This window comes from Somniosus microcephalus, chromosome 9 (genome assembly GCF_052327205.1).
Source record: "Somniosus microcephalus isolate GS21.2 chromosome 9, FLI_Smic_1.0, whole genome shotgun sequence".
Lineage (NCBI taxonomy): Eukaryota > Metazoa > Chordata > Chondrichthyes > Squaliformes > Somniosidae > Somniosus > Somniosus microcephalus.
Window position 1 is genome coordinate 66,617,383 of NC_140995.1, and position 17,674 is coordinate 66,635,056.

At 50.5% G+C, this 17,674-nt stretch overlaps 1 long non-coding RNA gene across 2 annotated transcripts; it reads left to right on the forward strand.

The window, feature by feature from the left end:
* Nucleotides 1–1,136: 1,136 nt before the first annotated feature.
* On the forward strand, nt 1,137–3,229 carry LOC147112446 (uncharacterized). Of its 2 annotated transcripts, none has more exons than XR_015079436.1 (2): nt 1,137–1,428; nt 2,891–3,229. It is a non-coding gene; the product is annotated as an uncharacterized LOC147112446 (long non-coding RNA). The 2 variants fall into 2 exon arrangements; XR_015079437.1 differs by lacking the exon at nt 1,137–1,428 and adding an exon at nt 1,861–2,122.
* The last annotated feature ends 14,445 nt before the right edge of the window (nt 3,230–17,674 follow it).

Here is a 17,674-nt window from a genome sequence, read left to right on the forward strand (position 1 = left end):
AGGAGGCTGAGGGGAGACCTTATTGAGGTGTATAACATTATGAGGGGCATAGATAACGTGGATAGAAAGGACCTATTTCCCTTAGCAGAGGGGTCAAAAACCAGGAGGCATAGATTTAAAGTAATCGGGGGAATGTTTAGAGGGGATTTGAGGGGAAATTTCTTCACCCAGAGGGTTGTGGGGGTCTGGAACTCACTGCCTGAAAGGGTGGTAGAGGCAGGAACCCTAACCACATTTAAAAAGTACTTGGCTATGCGCTTGGGATGCTCTAACCTGCAGGGCTATGGACCAAGAGCTGGGAAGTGGGATTAGGCTGGATAGCTCTTTGTTGGCCGGCGCGGACACGATGGGCCAAAATGGCCTCCTTCCGTGCTGTAACTTTCTATGAGTCTATGATTCTATGATCACTAATGAACAGATGTAAGGGTGGGAAGGAGTGACACAGCGGGCTCGATCTTGACTTTGTGCGATAGTGTGAGACGGGCGATAGCGAGTTTTACATCCCCATTTTTTACTTCTGTTGATTTCAGTGGGGAGAGATGTAAAACGGGCTGTTGACTCACTATCACCTGTTTCGCACTATCGCACAATGTCAAGATTGACCCCCAGTGAGAGTTTGAAACACACACCAGCTCAAGCTGCATCTAAGAGGGAAAGGACGGGTAATAGAAACCTTTTGGATGCAAAACCCTTTGTCAGAATAAGGTGACGGTAAAATTAATAAAACCTAATAATTCAGCAGGTAAATAAATTTAAGAAAAACAAGACAGACTTTACCTGCTTTATCTTGTTCTCTGCAATTAGTAATCAACTTAGCTTAACATTTTCTTGGCATGGGAATTAAGACAGAAATACTTGAAATGATTCCAAGTGAAAGCTCAAAATTGTGGTTTATACAAAAAGGTTCAGTAATGTAAAACAGTCGTGTATTAGCACGGTACAGAATACAAGCTTTGACTGACATTTTAAAATTGTTTGTATATCTTCATTATGCACAGCACTTGAGTCTATACAACACAGAGCAGTAGCCCAAAATCTTTTGTCTTTGTCCAGCTTTATAAATGACAGCTGGCAGCGTGTCAGAACAGGTCTGTTACACAGCCCACTCCAATTCCTTCCCTTTGACACCGGTAGGGGTGTACAACAGATCCCTGGTGCCCGTGTTGCTCCCCATCTGAAATAAAACTTTATCCAGAATAGGATGGAGTTTAGGAGCACTCGCTCCCATCAGTCAGGCTCCCCCGCCGAGAGCTGTGTATCGGGAAACTAGAAGAAGTGGCCTCACCCCATGCCCTGCCTCCACTGCACACTCGGCACAGCAGCTTGTTTTTTGTTTATTTAGTTGTGCTTTTGCGAAATCCTTTTTCTTACTCGGTGAGCTTTCCCAAGGGAGCACGAGGAGGGCCGGTGGAGAGCACAGTTCTCCAGGTGAGGGCTGCAGGAAATTAGAGAAGTATTTTTTCCACCTTTTTAAAATGATTCATTCTTGGGATGTGACAAATTCCCATCCTCTAGTTGCCCTGAGAAGGTGGTGAATTGAAGCCTTCTATCTTGAACCCCTGAGTGGCTGAATCAACCAGGTTGGTGTTGGACTGGAGTCACATATAGCCCCAGAGCAGGTAAAGACGGCAGAGAGGTTTCTCACCCTATACCTCGTCACCTCTCAGACACTCATTAAATCTTTTTGACCAAGCTTTTGGTTACCTGTCCTAATATGTGGTTTGGTGTCAAACTTTGTTTGATAACACTCCTGTGAAGCACCTTGGGACGCCTTACTACGTTAAAGGTGCTATATAAATACAAGTTGCTGTTGGTTCCTTCCCTGAAGGACATTAAAACCGGTTTGGATATTTACAACAATCTGACAGCTTCATGGTCGCTCTTACTGACACCAGTTTATTTCATTTCCAGAATTTCTTTCCAACTGAATTCAAATTCTCGAGCTAGCCTGGGTGGGAATTGAACTCATGTTCTAATCAGGATTACTGGCCCAGTGGTGGAGCCGCCGCACTACCGCCGCCCCCCCCCTCCCTTGACATACCACGCCCTATCTCCTTTCCACCTTTAAGGGGGGAGTTGAGGGAATTGCGAATTACGGAATCAAGAGTCCAAGGATCAAGCGGTGAGTCTATTTCCAACGCAGTCTCCCAGCAAATGGCGCCTGAGGAGGTGATGTCATCGACACGGTTGGAAAAGGAAGAGAGAGAGAAGGAAAAAAAAATGTCTTTTCTGTGCTAATTCTGTTTGAGGCCCCAGAGGGTGTGACGAGCAGCCAAGAAGTGGGGGGGTGGGTCTGCTGGGAAACCAAACAGGAAGCCAAGCCAAAACCAGTCTCCAGCGCCAAGAGCTGACAGCATAGTGCTTCAGAGCTTGGCAGAACGCCAGCTCCCCTCAGCTCAATGCCGCTACGAGTCTGGCTCCGCCCCCCCCACTCCCCCCCTCCCCCCCGGCCGCCCGCCAACTGAGGGCTCTCAAACCACCTCTCTCCTTCTCCCTCCCCCCACCCTCTCAGCCATTCGCTAAAGCGGGCAGGAGTCGCCTTGGCAACGAGGAGTTCTGAAAGTAGGGAAAAGGGGCCCAGCTGGGTGGGAGGGGGGGCGAGGTGCATTTCCGTCCAGATGTGCCAGATGTGGGGAGGGGGTCGGGAGACAGAACGAGAGGTCTCGCGGGGAACCTTCTCATGTTTACTGAGATCGCTGAAATAGACGGACCTGTTCCTTTTCAGATAGCTCAAGGCGGGGGCAGGGTGGAATGTTACATAACCCGTTTCTGTAAACCGAGTTTTCTCTCAGTTGAAGAACACGGTTGCCTAGTACATTTTGAACTGTTGCCAAGATAGCTTCCTGTGTTGTCAAGCGACCAAGTGTGTGTTTTGTGTTTCGTTTAACAGGCAAGCTACCGCTTTAACTCTTTCTGGCCCAAGCGGTTTGTATTCTTTGTTCTCCAGCTCACCTTTACTGAATACTGGCTTGGAGGCCCATGTAAAGAAAGAACGAACTTGCATTTCTGCAGCACCTTCCACCACCTCAGGACATCCCAAAGTGCTTTACAGCCAATGAAGTACTTTTGAGGGACTGCCTAAGAAGAAGACTTTTGTTTTGAAGTGTAGTCACTTCAATGTTAGGAAACGCGGCAGCCAATTTGCGCACAGCAAGATCCCACAAACAGCAATGAGATGATAACCTGTTTTAGTGACACTGGTTGATGAATAAATGTTGGCCCAGTACAATGCAAGTTACTGTTGTTGTTGTTGAGAGCGAGCGAGTGTGGGTCTGAGAATCGGCCCTGTAGTTGAATAGCACAGCTTCCAGCCCACACGGGAGTTCAGCAAGAGCCCACACAGACAATGGAGCCTCGTAGAACTACCCCTCAGAAGCCAGCAACATCATTTATACATAGATATCTAAACAGCCAATAATAGATGAGAGAGGGCCTGTAGCTGGGAGAAATCCACAAAGAAAGTGGAAACAGATTAGCAATTGAGGAAGAAAAACAGACACCAGGAGATGAATGTCACCCCTGTACCATGATTATCATGAACAGGCGAGAAAATTCAGTTCCTGCGTAGCGTCTTAACCCCATTTCTTTATCAACAGACTTTCTTGACAGTTAATTTATTTCTTGATTAATTTGGGCTGGCTGTTTGTCCATTGTCAGACTCTTGTCTAATGGTCAAAGTCTATCTCTTGTAATATCTCAAACAACATCTGACTGAGCATCTTGTGTCTGGGTGTGCGTTTAATATTTCTTATTGAGAAGATATACCTATCTACAAGTTAGGAGTGTGATGGAATACTCTCCACTTGCAGTTGCAATACTCAAGAAGACTCTGGAACAGTTCCCATGGATTGGAGGGTAGCTAATGTAACCCCACTATTTAAAAAAGGCGGTAGAGAGGAAACGGGGAATTATAGACCGGTAAGCCTGACATCGGTAGTGGGGAAAATGTTAGAGTCCATTATAAAAGATGTAATAGCAGAGCACTTGGAAAACAGTGACAGGATTGGACAAAGTCAACATGGATTTACAAAAGGTAAGTCATGCTTGACTAATCTACTGGAATTTTTTGAGGATGTAACTGGTAGAATAGATAAGGGAGAACCAGTGGATGTGGTGTATTTGGACTTTCAGAAGGCTTTCGATAAGGTCCCGCATAAGAGATTAGCGTGCAAAGTTAAAGCACATGGGATTGGGGGTAAGGTACTGTCTTGGATAGAAAACTGGTTGGCAGACATGAAGCAAAGAGTTGGAAAAAACGGATCTTTTTCCAAGTGGCAGGCAGTGACTAGTGGGGTAGAGCAGGGATCGGTACTAGGACCCCAGCTATTCACAATATATATAAATGATCTAGACGAGGGAACTAGATGTAATATCTCCAAGCTTGCAGACGACACAAAGCTGGGTGGGCGTGTATGCTGTGAGGAGGATGCAGAGAAACTCCAGTATGATTTGCACAGGTTGGATGATTGGACAGGTGAGTGGCAAATGCAGTATAATGTGGATAAATGCAAGGTTATCCACTTCGGTGGCAAAAATAGGAAGGCAGATTATTATCTAAACGGCAATAGATTGGGAAAAGGGGAAGTGCAACAAGACCTGGGTGTCCTTGTACACTAGCCACTGAAGGTAAGCATGCAGGTGCAGCAGGTGGTTAAGAAGGCAAATGGTATGTTGGCCTTCATAGCGAGAAGTTTCGAGTACAGGAGCAAGGATGTCTTGCTGCAGTTGTACAGGGCCTTGGTGAGACCACACCTTGAATATTGTGTACAGTTTTGGTCGCCTTATCTGAGGAAGGATGTTCTTGCCATGGAGAGAGTGCAGCGAAGATTCACCAGACTGATACCTGGGATGGCAGGAATGACGTATGAGGAGAGATTGGGTCGATTAGGCTTATATTAGCTAGAGTTTAGAAGAATGAGAGGGGATCTCATTGAAACTTATAAAATTCTAACAGGACTAGACAGACTAGATGCAGGAAGGATGTTCCCGATGGCGGGGGAGTCCAGAACCAGGGGTCACAGTCTAAGGATAAGTGGCAAGCCATTTAGGACAGAGATGAGGAGGAATTTCTTCAACCAGAGAGTGGTGAACCCGTGGAATTCTCTACCACAGAAGGTAGTTGAGGCCAATTCATTAAATATATTCAAGAAGGAGTTGGATATATTTCTTAAGGTTAAAGGGATCAAGGGGTATGGGGAGAAAGCAGAGACCGGGTACTGAATTTGGATGATCGCCATGATCTCATTAAATGGCGGAACAGCCTCGAGGGGCCGAATGGCCTACTCCTGCTCCTATCTTCTATGTTTCTATGTTTCTATGAAGCTCGACACCATCCAGGACAAAGCAGCCTGCTTGATTGGCATCCCATCCACCACCTTCAACATTCAGGGGGAATAATTTGGTTGATTAGAGCCTCCCGTTAGCGCCCTAAGAAGGCGCTAACAGAGCGCAAAGGAACTAGCGCCCAGGCGCAGCGATGTTTGCACCGCTCACTAAATTGACCAGACATTTTGCAGCGGGACTAAGCACTACCACCACGATCTCCTGCGCCCGCAGATCGTGATGTCAGTCAAGCGTGCAACGCCCCTGTAGCGCCCCGGACCGGATATTGAGTTGCGCCCCCTGCCTTTCCGCCTGCCGCTAGCAATGACAGGTAGAGAGGAACGTTTTGCAGTCGGGAAGGGGCTGGGGAGCGCTATTTAAAGGCGGCCGCTTCCTGCTTTTTCCTGTCTGCAAAATTTTTGGTACACACAGGTTGAGAGGGAGAGAGACGTCTGGAAAGATTTAATGCTGTCGTAAGGAGTTTTGGTCCTCAGCACCACTTTTGAGATTCCTAAGTGCCGAGCTCTTTCCCTGGGCCTATCCATTGGTGGTTTCAGCACAATTGATGTACAGGTCTCTCCAGGCCGAGATTCAAGGCTGCAATGAGCAGGGTGTGACTGGACAGCAATAGCGACCCTCCCCTTTAAGAACTGGCTGGCGCCAGTCTGTCTGTGTTCCATTGCTAACTGACATCACCTGAGCTTCGCCAGCGCTCTGAGGTAGCACCTCGCTCCTCGGCCTTTGCGCCTTAAGACAGGTGTGTAGCGTCTGATTTAGCGCTTAAATCACCTCCAGGGGCGATAGAGGCCAAGTTTGCAGTCGGAGACGATAATTAGCGACGGGCGCTAAACTTTGTGCCCGGCCGATAATAGCGCCCCAATTTCTCCCACTGACTCCCTCCACCACCGGCGTACCATGGCTGCAGTGTGTACCATCTACAAGATGCACTGCAGTAATTCACCAAGGCTTCTTCAGCAGCATCTCCCAAACCCACGACCTCTTCCACCTAGAAGGACAAGGGGAACAGGTGTATGGGAACACCATTACCTTCAAGTTCCCCTCTAAGTCACGCACCATCCTGACTTGGAAATATATCACCGATCCTTCATCGTCGCTGGGTCAAAATCCTGGAACTCCCTACCGAACTGCACTGTGGGAGTATCTTCACCACACGGACAGCAGCGGTTCAAGAAGGCAGCTCACCACCTTCTCGAGGGCAATTAGGGATGGACAATAAATGCTGGTCTTGCCAGCGACGCCCACGTCCCAAGAGCAAATTTTTATAAAGAGGCATCACAGGCCGACTCAGCACCAGCACGCACTTCCCAATAGAGGTCGCTGGAGAGCAATGAGAAGCAGGAACGCCGTCTGACGGAGTATTTCCAACGTCCGTCCCTACCTCAGGAATACTGGGAGCTTCACTGCCCACCTGAACGGGGATCAGGTAGCTCCTCTTGCACAAAGGATTGGACCTGGAGCTCCTCTGCTTTGTGGGGCTTCAGTGTCGCACACATGTGTTGCGTTTACTTGAGCCTTCGTGGGGGGATGGAGGGGGGGAGAAATAAGGGGGCGTTCCCTGAGGGCTAGGAGACGTGGTGGGGGTGGTCGGCACCAACCCCGCCCTCCCAACCAAGCTTTGCCAGCGGCGTGCATATCTCATGAATGAATAAAAGAGAAACAAGCATCCCATTGGGATTACGCAATGCCTGGCAACAAGTCGAATCCATGGCGATGAGCGTCAGGGTAGAATGGACATTCCCCGCAGGCACCCACTGTGACTCACTCACAATGAAGTCACTTGACGAGTTAGCAAGTGAACCGAGACTGGGACACGAATCAGGTCCTGTAGCTCCGTGGTCAGGTGTTCTCTGCTGGGGGCAGTAGATTCAGATCAGTTGTAAAGTACTCAGGGCTGATCTGTATCTTAAGTCCATCTACCCATCTTGGTTCCGTAACCCTTAATACCCTTACCCAAGAAAAATCTATCAATCCCAGTTTTGACATTTTCAATTGACCCCCAGCCTCAACAGCTTTTTTGGGGAGAGAGTTCCAGATTTCCACTACCCTTTGTTTGAAGAAGTGCTTCCTGACATCGCCCCTGAATGGTCTATCTCTCATTTTAAAGTTATGCCCGCTTGTTCTGGACTCCCCCACCAGAGGAAATAGTTTCTCTCTCTCTACCCTATCAACTCCTTTAATCACCTTAAACACCTCAATTAGATCAGCCCTTAATCTTCGATACTCAAGGGAATACAAGCCTAGTCTATGCAACCTCTCCTGGTAATTCAACCCTTTTAGCCCCAGTATCATTCTGGTCCAGTCACCCCACGTTGCATTATGATTTCAAAACATCCTCCCAGGATCACCCACCCATCCATGATTTTAATGGGTTGATAATTATCTACAAAGTGGTTTCTTTAAATCAAAAGACTCTGGAGTTGGGTTTATCCCAGCTACGAGTTCAACCCTAGAAGAATGTGAGAAGTCACACAACACCAGGTTATAGTCCAACAGTTTTATTTGAAATCACAAGCTTTCGGAGCGCTGCTCCTTCATCAGGTGAAGTGGAGAAATGCATAAAGACACAACTTATATAGTCAGAGAATAATGCCAGATGATTACAGGTAATCTTTCTAACTGCCATTTATCACACCTCGGCAGAGAGATAATCACAGCGATCAAAGGTGTGAATGCTGTCCAAACAGCTCAGTCAGGAAAACATTACATCAAAGAACAATGAGGTGGGGTCACAAGGGGTCAAATGTTGCAGATGAGGTCTGTATGAAAAACAAAAACAGACAAAAAAACATTTTTTGTTGTTGCTGGTAATCACAGCAGGTCCAGCCACATCTGTGTAGAGAGAACAAGCCAACGACGACTCGAGTCTGGGTGACCCTACGTCAGGTGGGGTTACATGTAGTGTGACATGAACCCAAGATCGCGGTTGAGGCCGTCCTCATGAATGCGGAACTTGGCTATCAGTTTCTGCTCGACGATTTTGCGTTGTCGTGTGTCTCGAAGGCCGCCTTGGAGAATGCTTACCCGAAGATTGGAGGCTGAATGTCCTTGACTGCTGAAGTGTTCCCCGACTGGGAGGGAACACTCCTGCCTGGCGATTGTTGCGCGGTGTCCGTTCATCCGTTGTCGCAGTGTCTGCATGGTCTCACCGATGTACCATGCTCCGGGGCATCCTTTCCTGCAACGTATGAGGTAGACAACGTTGGCCGAGTCACATGAGTATGTACCATGTACCTGGTGGGTGGTGTCCTCACGTGTGATGATGGTATCTGTGTTGATGATCTGGCATGTCTTGCAGAGGTTGCCGTGGCAGGGTTGTGTGGTATCGTGGTCGCTGTTCTCCTGAAAGCTGGGTAATTTGCTGCAAACGATGGTCTGTTTGAGGTTAGGCGGCTGTTTGAAGGCAAGTAGTGGAGGCGTGGGGATGGCCTTAGCGAGGTGTTTGTCATCATTGATGACATATTGAAGGCTGCGAAGAACATGGCGTAGTTTCTCCGCTCCGGGGAAGTACTGGACGACGAAGGGTACTCTGTTGGTTGTGTCCCGTGTTTGCCTTCTGAGGAGGTCTATACAAATTTTTGCTGTGGCCCATCGGAACTGTCGATCGATGAGTCGAGCGTCATATCCCGTTCTTACAAGGGCGTCTTTCAGCATCTGTAGGTCTCCATCGCATTCCTCCTCGTCTGAGCAGATCCTGTGTATTCGCAGGGCTTGTCCATAGGGGATGGCTTCTTTAACTTGATTAGGGTGGAAGCTGGAGAAGTGGAGCATCCTGAGGTTGTCCGTGGGCTTGCGGTAGAGTGAAGTGCTGAGGTGTCCGTCTTTGATGGAGATTCGTGTGTCCAAGAATGAAACCGATTCTGAGGAGTAGTCCATGGTGAGTTTGATGGTGGGATGGAACTTGTTGATGTTATCGTGTAGTCTTTTCAGTGATTCTTCGTCGTGGGTCCATAGGAAGAAAATGTTGTCGATGTATCTGGTGTATAGCATTGGTTGGAGGTCCTGTGCAGCGAAGAAGTCTTGCTCGAACTTGTGCATGAAGATGTTTGCGTATTGGGGTGCGAATTTGGTCCCCATGGCTGTTCTGTGTGTTTGGGTGAAGAACTGGTTGTCGAAGGTGAAGACATTGTGGTCAAGGATGAAGCGGATGAGTTGTAGGATGGCGTCTGGTGATTGGCTGTTGTTGGTGTTGAGTACTGAGGCTGTCGCAGCGATGCCGTCATCGTGGGGGATACTGGTGTAGAGTGCCGACACGTTCATCGTGGCGAGGAGTGTTCCTGGTTCAATTGGTCCGTGGGTGCTGAGTTTCTGTAAGAAGTCTGTAGTGTCGCGACAGAAGCTGGGCGTTCCCTGTACGATGGGTTTCAGGATGCCCTCGGCGTATCCAAACAGACCCGCCTAACCTCAAACAGACCATCGTTCACAGCAAATTACCCAGCTTTCAGGAGAACAGCAACCACGACACCACACAACCCTGCCACGGCAACCTCTGCAAGACATGCCAGATCATCAACACAGATACCATCATCACACGTGAGGACACCACCCACCAGGTACATGGTACATACTCATGTGACTCGGCCAACGTTGTCTACCTCATACGTTGCAGGAAAGGATGCCCTGGAGCATGGTACATCGGCGAGACCATGCAGACACTGCAACAACGGATGAACGGACACCGTGCAACAATCGCCAGGCAGGAGTGTTCCCTCCCAGTCGGGGAACACTTCAGCAGTCAAGGACATTCAGCCTCCGATCTTCAGGTAAGCATTCTCCAAGGCGGCCTTCAAGACACACGACAACGCAAAATCGTCGAGCAGAAACTGATAGCCAAGTTCCGCACTCATGAGGACGGCCTCAACCGCGATCTTGGGTTCATGTCACGCTACATGTCACCCCACCTGACGTAGGGTCACCCAGACTCACATCGTCGTTGGCTTGTTCTCTCTACACAGATGTGGCCGGACCTGCTGTGATTTCCAGCAAAAAAAAACAATGTTTTTTTGTCTGTTTTTTGTTTTTCATACAGACCTCAGCATCTGCAACATTTGACCCCTTGTGACCCCACCTCATTGTTCTTTGATGTAATGTTTTCCTGACTAACCTGTTTGGACACCATTCACACCTTTGATCGCTGTGATTATCTCTCTGCCAAGGTGTGATAAATGGCAGTTAGAAAGATTACCTGTAATCATCTGGCATTATTCTCTGACTATACAATCTGTGCCTTTATACATTTCTCCACTTCACCTGACGAAGGAGCAGCACTCCGAAAGCTTGTGATTTCAAATAAAACTGTTTGACTATAACCTGGTGTTGTGTGACTTCTTACATTTGCCCACCCCAGTCCAACTCCGGCATCTCCACACCAACCCTAGAAGAAGAGGGTGATTCATTCACATGGTATGGTAGTATCATAATAGCTCTCTGAAGTGCCCTAGCAAGCCGCTCAAGCCACTGTCAGGGCAACTAGGGATGGGCAATAAATGCCGGCCTTGCCAGTGAAGCCCACATCCCGAGAATGAAGGGGAAAAAAATTGTGCATATTTTACTTAAAGAAGAAGTCAGAACCACAGGAGGCAAAGTCTTCGGGGGAGAAATTCAGTTGTTAGCGCCACCGATTAACGCTTAAAGAGGCCGAGAAGTGGGGCGCTAGCCGATTTCTGGGCCGGCGCAAGGTGCCCAGCGCCTCACCCCATTTTGAGCATGCATTTAGCGCTGGTGCTAAATCTTAGCGCCCGCTCATGGGCGCAGGCTGATTATGACGTCATTTGAGTGTGCAACGCCTTTTAGGCACCCCGGACCGGAAATTCAGTGGTGCCCCCCTCCGTAGCGCCTGGCGCTAATAGTTACAGCTTACCTGGACCTTACCAAGTCGCTCTCGGGCTGGAGGAGCGTTATTTAAAGGGGACTGGTGTGGTTTAAAAGCGGCAGCCATTTTTGGAGCACAACTTCCTCGAGAGCTACAAAGAGTTGCTGAGCTGCACACTGAGAGCCATTTGACCACTGAGCCAGTGCAGACAGACGATCTTCAGCCTTCTGACCATCACCTTGCTGTTGGTGAGCCTTGACAATGGGGAACCTTCCTGTAGGCACTTCTTATGGGGGCTGCATTGGAGGGGAACGTCCTGCTGCTGAATCATCTGGAAAGGGCACTGAGACGCTGGGAGAGGGGGGCGGGCATGGCCAGACGGAGGAGGGCCAACAGACGTCGCCACAGCAGACCTTACGCTGGCAGGGTTTTCCGACAGCAGTTTTTCTACATGAACATGCCGGAGGAGCAGTGTGTCAGAAGGCTGCGATTTAGAAAGGAGGTGGTGACTGAGCTGTGCCAGCTGCTTCAGCCAGATCTGCAGCCTCAGATAAGGTGCAGGACATCTCTGTCGGCGGCTGAGAAGATGGCTGCTGGCCTGAACTTCTACGCGAGCGGCTCTTCTCAGGCTACGCGTCAGAGGCTGATCAGAAGTAGCTTCTAGGCCCCTCTCACGGAATGCTTGCTGCCATTCCAAGAACAGGAATGGAACCGATCTGATACCCCCAAGCCTGTGAAGGGCAAGATACATGTAAATAGCAGGCATGGCCATTGTAAATGAAGAAAGTGTTTCATTACACAAAATGTGGTTCCTTCAAACATGAGAAAGCTATGGCAACAGAAAGCAAAACTAATACACTGACACATAACTGCCTCTCACACCTGGGAGACTGTCCGAAACATAAATCACATTCCGACCATCTTCCTTGGCCTTGATTTCACTGCGCCAACCAAAGCATCCAATGCCCCATCAGTGAGGCGTTCCGCCCTCTGCCTCACCCTTTCCATGTCTTGCTAGGCTGGTGCGTCACAGGTAGGCTCCCACCGCTTTGAAGGTCTACAAGGCAGTGAGTGTGTCTGGTGATGCCAATTGACCTGCCCCTTTAAGAGCTGGCCGGCGCCAGTGTGTCTCAGGGAAAGTGATTACTGACAGCACCCTCGCTGTGCCCCGCCGCCGCGAAATTGGGTTGCGCCGCCGGGTTAGCGTCTTAGGAGTAGCGTGCAGCGCCTGATTTAGTGCCGCAATCACCTTTAGGGGCACTGCAACCCAATATCGCGCTAGGTGGCGCTAAATTGCGCCTGGCGCTAAACTTTGCGCATCGCCAGGACTAGCGCCCCAAACACCGAAATTTCTAGGCCTTCAAGTAAAGGATTGTAGGCAAATCATAGAAAAGTTGCACCAGATCCTCCTGGATTCTTTCTCCAGCCCTCCCCAAACACCGTGTGCTGTAGGCCATGTTGTCAAGGTGACAGCTATTCAAAAGATCCAGGCCACAAAACCTGCAGATAAAAATAAAAACAGAAATCTACTGATGTCACGATAGACGGAGTGCAGTGAAACCCAGCTGTGTTAGTCATTCACATTCACTCACACACACACACTCACACTCATACTCACTCACTCATACATGCTCACTCACACACACACTTACACTCACACACACTCACACACACACTCACTCATACACTCTCTCACACACACTCACACACAAACACACACTCGCTCACACACACTCACACACTCACTCACACACACACACGCTTACACTCACACAGCCTCACACACACACTCACACTCACACAGCCTCACACACACACACACACTCACACACATACACTCACAAACTCACACACACGCTTACACATGCACTCACACACACTCACACATGCACTCACACTCACACACACTCACACACACGCTTACACTCACACCCTCACACACACACTCACATGCATTCACTCACACACTCTCTCACACACACTCACACTCACACACAAACACACACTCGCTCACACACACACTCACACACACACTCACTCCCACTCCCACACACACACACTCACACTCACACACAAACACACACTTGCTCACAGACACTTACACACACTCACACTCACACTCACACATGCACACTCACACACACTCACACAAAGACTCACACGCACACAAGCACACACTCACTCACACACACTCACACACACACACTCTCACACACAAACACACATTCGCTCACACACACACACTTACACACACACTCACACACACACTCACACACTCACTCATACTCACACACACTCACAGGCCCAGATTTTCCGTGTGCCGTGAGGCGGGCTTTTAGGCATGCGGGGGGCAAAAATCCTGAATTCGGGGGTCCTGACACCATCCCACCCAAAACCCGCCCCCACGTAAGTTTCAAAGGAGGCAGGTACCCGCCCCACACTGGGACCCGCCGACCCGAGGCGGGAAGGGATTAGTGCCAATTAACTGCCTGCTAACAGGTAGTTAACAGGCAGTTTTTAGCCTAATCCCTATTTTGAGGGGTGTCGTGTGGGATTCCCGACGGCTCCAAACACTTGGAGGGGTCGCGATGTCGGTGTTCAGGTGAGTTATGAGTGCATGAGTGCAAAGGTAAGTGTGTTTGGTGTGTCTAAAGTGTGTAAAGAAGTTTAAATTACCTGTACTTACCTTAACAGCCTTTCTTCCTCTAGGTTTCGGGAGTTCATCATTCAGCCGGCACTGAAAGCTGAACGGCCGCAAGCTGTCAAAAGTGACAGCCTTCAGCTTTCAGTGCCGGTGAGAGTTCTAACTGAGTCTGCGTAGAAGGACTCAGGTTAGAAGTCAGACTGTCAGTGTTTGACAGCTTCAAACGGCTGTGAAACACTGATATTTTATCTGTTAAAAACTCTTGACAGATGAAATTTCAGTCTGTGACGTCACCTGTTGCCGGGTGGCCCTTAATTGGCCTGCTGAGTCCGCTGGGTGGGCTCAACAAGGTCAATCAAGGGAAAATCGCGTCGATTGGCCAGACGTCGATGGAGGCGGGACTAAAACCTGAAAGTTGTAGTCCCGCCTCCTTCCCGACTGCTGAATGAAAATCCAGCCCACACACACTCACTCACTCACACAAACACATGCTTACACTCACACACACACATGCTTACACTCACACAACCTCACACACACACTCTCACGCACTCACTCACATGCACTCACACACTTTCTCACTAACATTCACACTCACACACTCTCACACTCTCACACACAAACACTCACTCGCTCATACACACACTCACACACTCACACACACACTCACGCACACTCTCACATTCGCACGCACACACTCACACTCACACTCAAACACACACTCGCTCACACACACTCACACACACTCACATACACTCACACTCACACATTCACACACACACTCTCACTCACACTCACACACACTCTCACACCCGATCACACACACACTCACACAGAATCATGCTCACACACACACACTTACACACACTCTCACACTCATGCTCACACACTCACACTCTCCCACACACACTCACACACACACACTCATGCTCACACTCTCGCAGCCACACTCTCACACACACATAAACACACACACTCACAAAAACACGCACACCTTCTCATACACAAACTCACGAACACACACATGCTTACACTCACACACACACTCACACACACTCTTACACACACATGCTCTCACACAAACACACATGGTCTCTCCCACACACACACTCTCACACACACACTGGCCTAGAAATTCAGTTGCGTGCGCCAGCCGTTAGAGCCTTAGGAGGAGTAGATCTCGAGCGCTAGGCACTTAGCGGCCGGGCGCAGGGCGATCTGCGCCTACGCCCAACTTCAGTAGACATTTAGCGCTGGCGCAAAGTGTTTGCGCGCGCTCAGATGCGCGTGCAGCTTATGACATCATTTCGTCGTGCAACGCCCTTTGTGCGCCCCAAACCGGAGCTTCAGTCGCGCCCGCCCAATGTGGGCGTGGCGGTGCTAAGAACTGTGAAGTGGAACGCAGCAGAGGCCCTGCGGGCCTCGGGGAGCGCTAATTAAAGGGCACTTACACTGAACTATAAAGGCCAGCCATTTTGCTGCAATGACTTTTGTGCAACGGATATCTGGACAGAGACCTTACTGATTTAGCCCAACATAGGAGAGGTATTTTTGGCTTCTGGCCAGAGCTTGGAAATTTGCCTCATTGTGATTTCATTGTTTGCAAGTATATTATGGGGGCTGCATGGGGTTCCAACCCTCAGTTCCAGCATTATGTGCGAAGGGCTCGCAGACGCTGTGTGAGAGGGGCAGCCATGCCTAGACGCAGAGGGGGCATCAGGCGTCAGCAACGTAGGCCTTACCCACTCAGGGAATACCGCCAGCAGGTGTCCTATCTCACCATGACTGCCGCGCAGTGTGTTAAGAGGCTGCGCTTCAGAAGGGAGGTGGTTGCAGAGATCTGCCAGCTGCTTCACAGAGATCTGCATCCACAGCTGATGTGCAGGACGTCTCTGTCGGTGGAAGTGAAGGTCACGGTGGCTCTGAACTTTTATGCAAGCAGCTCCTTCCAAGCCACTGCTGGGGACATAGCTAACATATCCCAGTTCGCCGTGCATCGCTGCATCCGGCAGGTCACCGATGCCCTTTTCACAAGGAGACACCAATTCATCTCCTTCCCCATGACCCTGGAGAGGCAGGAGCAGCGTGCAGTCGGATTTGCGAGGATCGCGGACTTCCCCATGGTGCAGGGCGCCATTGACTGCACGCATGTGGCTTTGCGGGCACCTATCGACAATGCCGAGGATTACCGCAACCGGAAGGGCTACCATTCCCTCAATGTACAGCTGGTGTGTGACCACAGGCAGCGCATCCTAGCTGTCAATGCCCGCTTTCCAGGCAGCAGCCACGATGCATTTATCCTGCGCCAGACTACTGTGGCTGACATGTTCCAGGCACAGCCTCCCCCAAGAGGATGGCTTATCGGGGACAAAGGCTATCCTTTGTGTACATGGCTCATGACCCCGCTCCGCGCGCCCAGGACCCCTGCTGAGGAGGCATACAACGAAAGCCATCAAGCCACAAGGAACATCATAGAGCAAACGATTGGCGTCCTCAAGCAACGGTTCCGCTGCCTGGATCGCTCCGGCGGATCTCTGCAGTATTCGCCGGATAGAGTCTCCCAGTTCGTCGTCGTTTGCTGCATGCTGCACAACCTGGCTATCCGCAGGACTCAGGCACTGCCACCTCACGTTGGACCACCACCTCAGGAGGACGAGCAGGAGGACCATGAGGAGGAGGAGGAGGAGGAGGAGGAGTACCAGCCCAGGAGGGAGCCACAAGGTCCAAGGGCCGTCCGTCGGCGGCTTATTGAACGACACTTCTAGGCCCCCTGTCAGGGAATGGCTTGTGGCAATGAAGGGACATGAATGCAGCCGTTCCGCAAGCCCTCAGCCGGTTAACGCAACAACCACTTCAAACATTACATATGGACAAGCTGAATAAAGAAAAAGCTTTATTGAACAAACTCAGGGCCCTTCCCACATGAAACCCAAAAACAGACAACACCCCCAAAAAACAGTCAAAAACATATCTCACTCCCACAACCTGGGGAGGAATAACAAAACTTTTCCATCCAAATGGCCTTCATCCTTGGCCTTACCAAAAGAACCCCCCCCATAGACAACACAACCACCCCCATATAAAAAAACATTTGGCAACACACTCTACTTTGTGTGCCGAGAGGGCGAGTCCAGCCTTTTCCGGCCCCTGGCCGACCTGCTGCTCCACCTCAACCTGGGCCCTGTGGGTGCTGCAAGGCTGGGGGAAGGCTCCTGAGGGGCACATTGCGTGATGGCAGATGCCCTTGGGGGTCGGCCTAGATGAGCTCTGGCCCTCGAGGGGCCGGCTGCTGACTGCTGCAGCTGTGGCTGGGCAGCATCAGTCTGTCCAGCAGCTCGTGGCAGCTTCGCTGGGGGAGTGGCAGTGGCGGCTGCAGCAATGGGGGCAAGCTGGCTGATGCCAGGCGCTCGCTGCTCGCCTGAGACACTGGCACTCGGCCGGGCTGGCACTGCAGCAAGCGCAGCAATCTGCTGAAGGCCAGACCGCTGTGCTGATGCAGCGCGGCGGGTGCCCTGGCGATGCCTGACTGAGACAGCGAGTGTGGCAGCAGTGAGTGCCCGCACTGCCCTGGTCTGTGCCCGCATCAGACCAGCCAGTGACTGCATGGCACCACTGATCAACTGGCCACTCGCTGCCTGTGCTGCCCTGAAGTCGTCCCGACTCGCATCCTGTGCTGCCCTGAATTCGGCCCGACTCGCGTCCTGTGCTGCGCCGAATTGTTCGAGACCCCTGGCCTGTGCTGCCCCGAGTTGTTCGAAACCCCTGGCCTGTGCTGCCCCGAGTTGTTCGAAACCCCTGGCCTGTGAGGCCCCGAAATCGGACACACTATGAGCCAGGGACTCGATTGCCTCAGGCCACCGTGCCACAACCCCCATGAA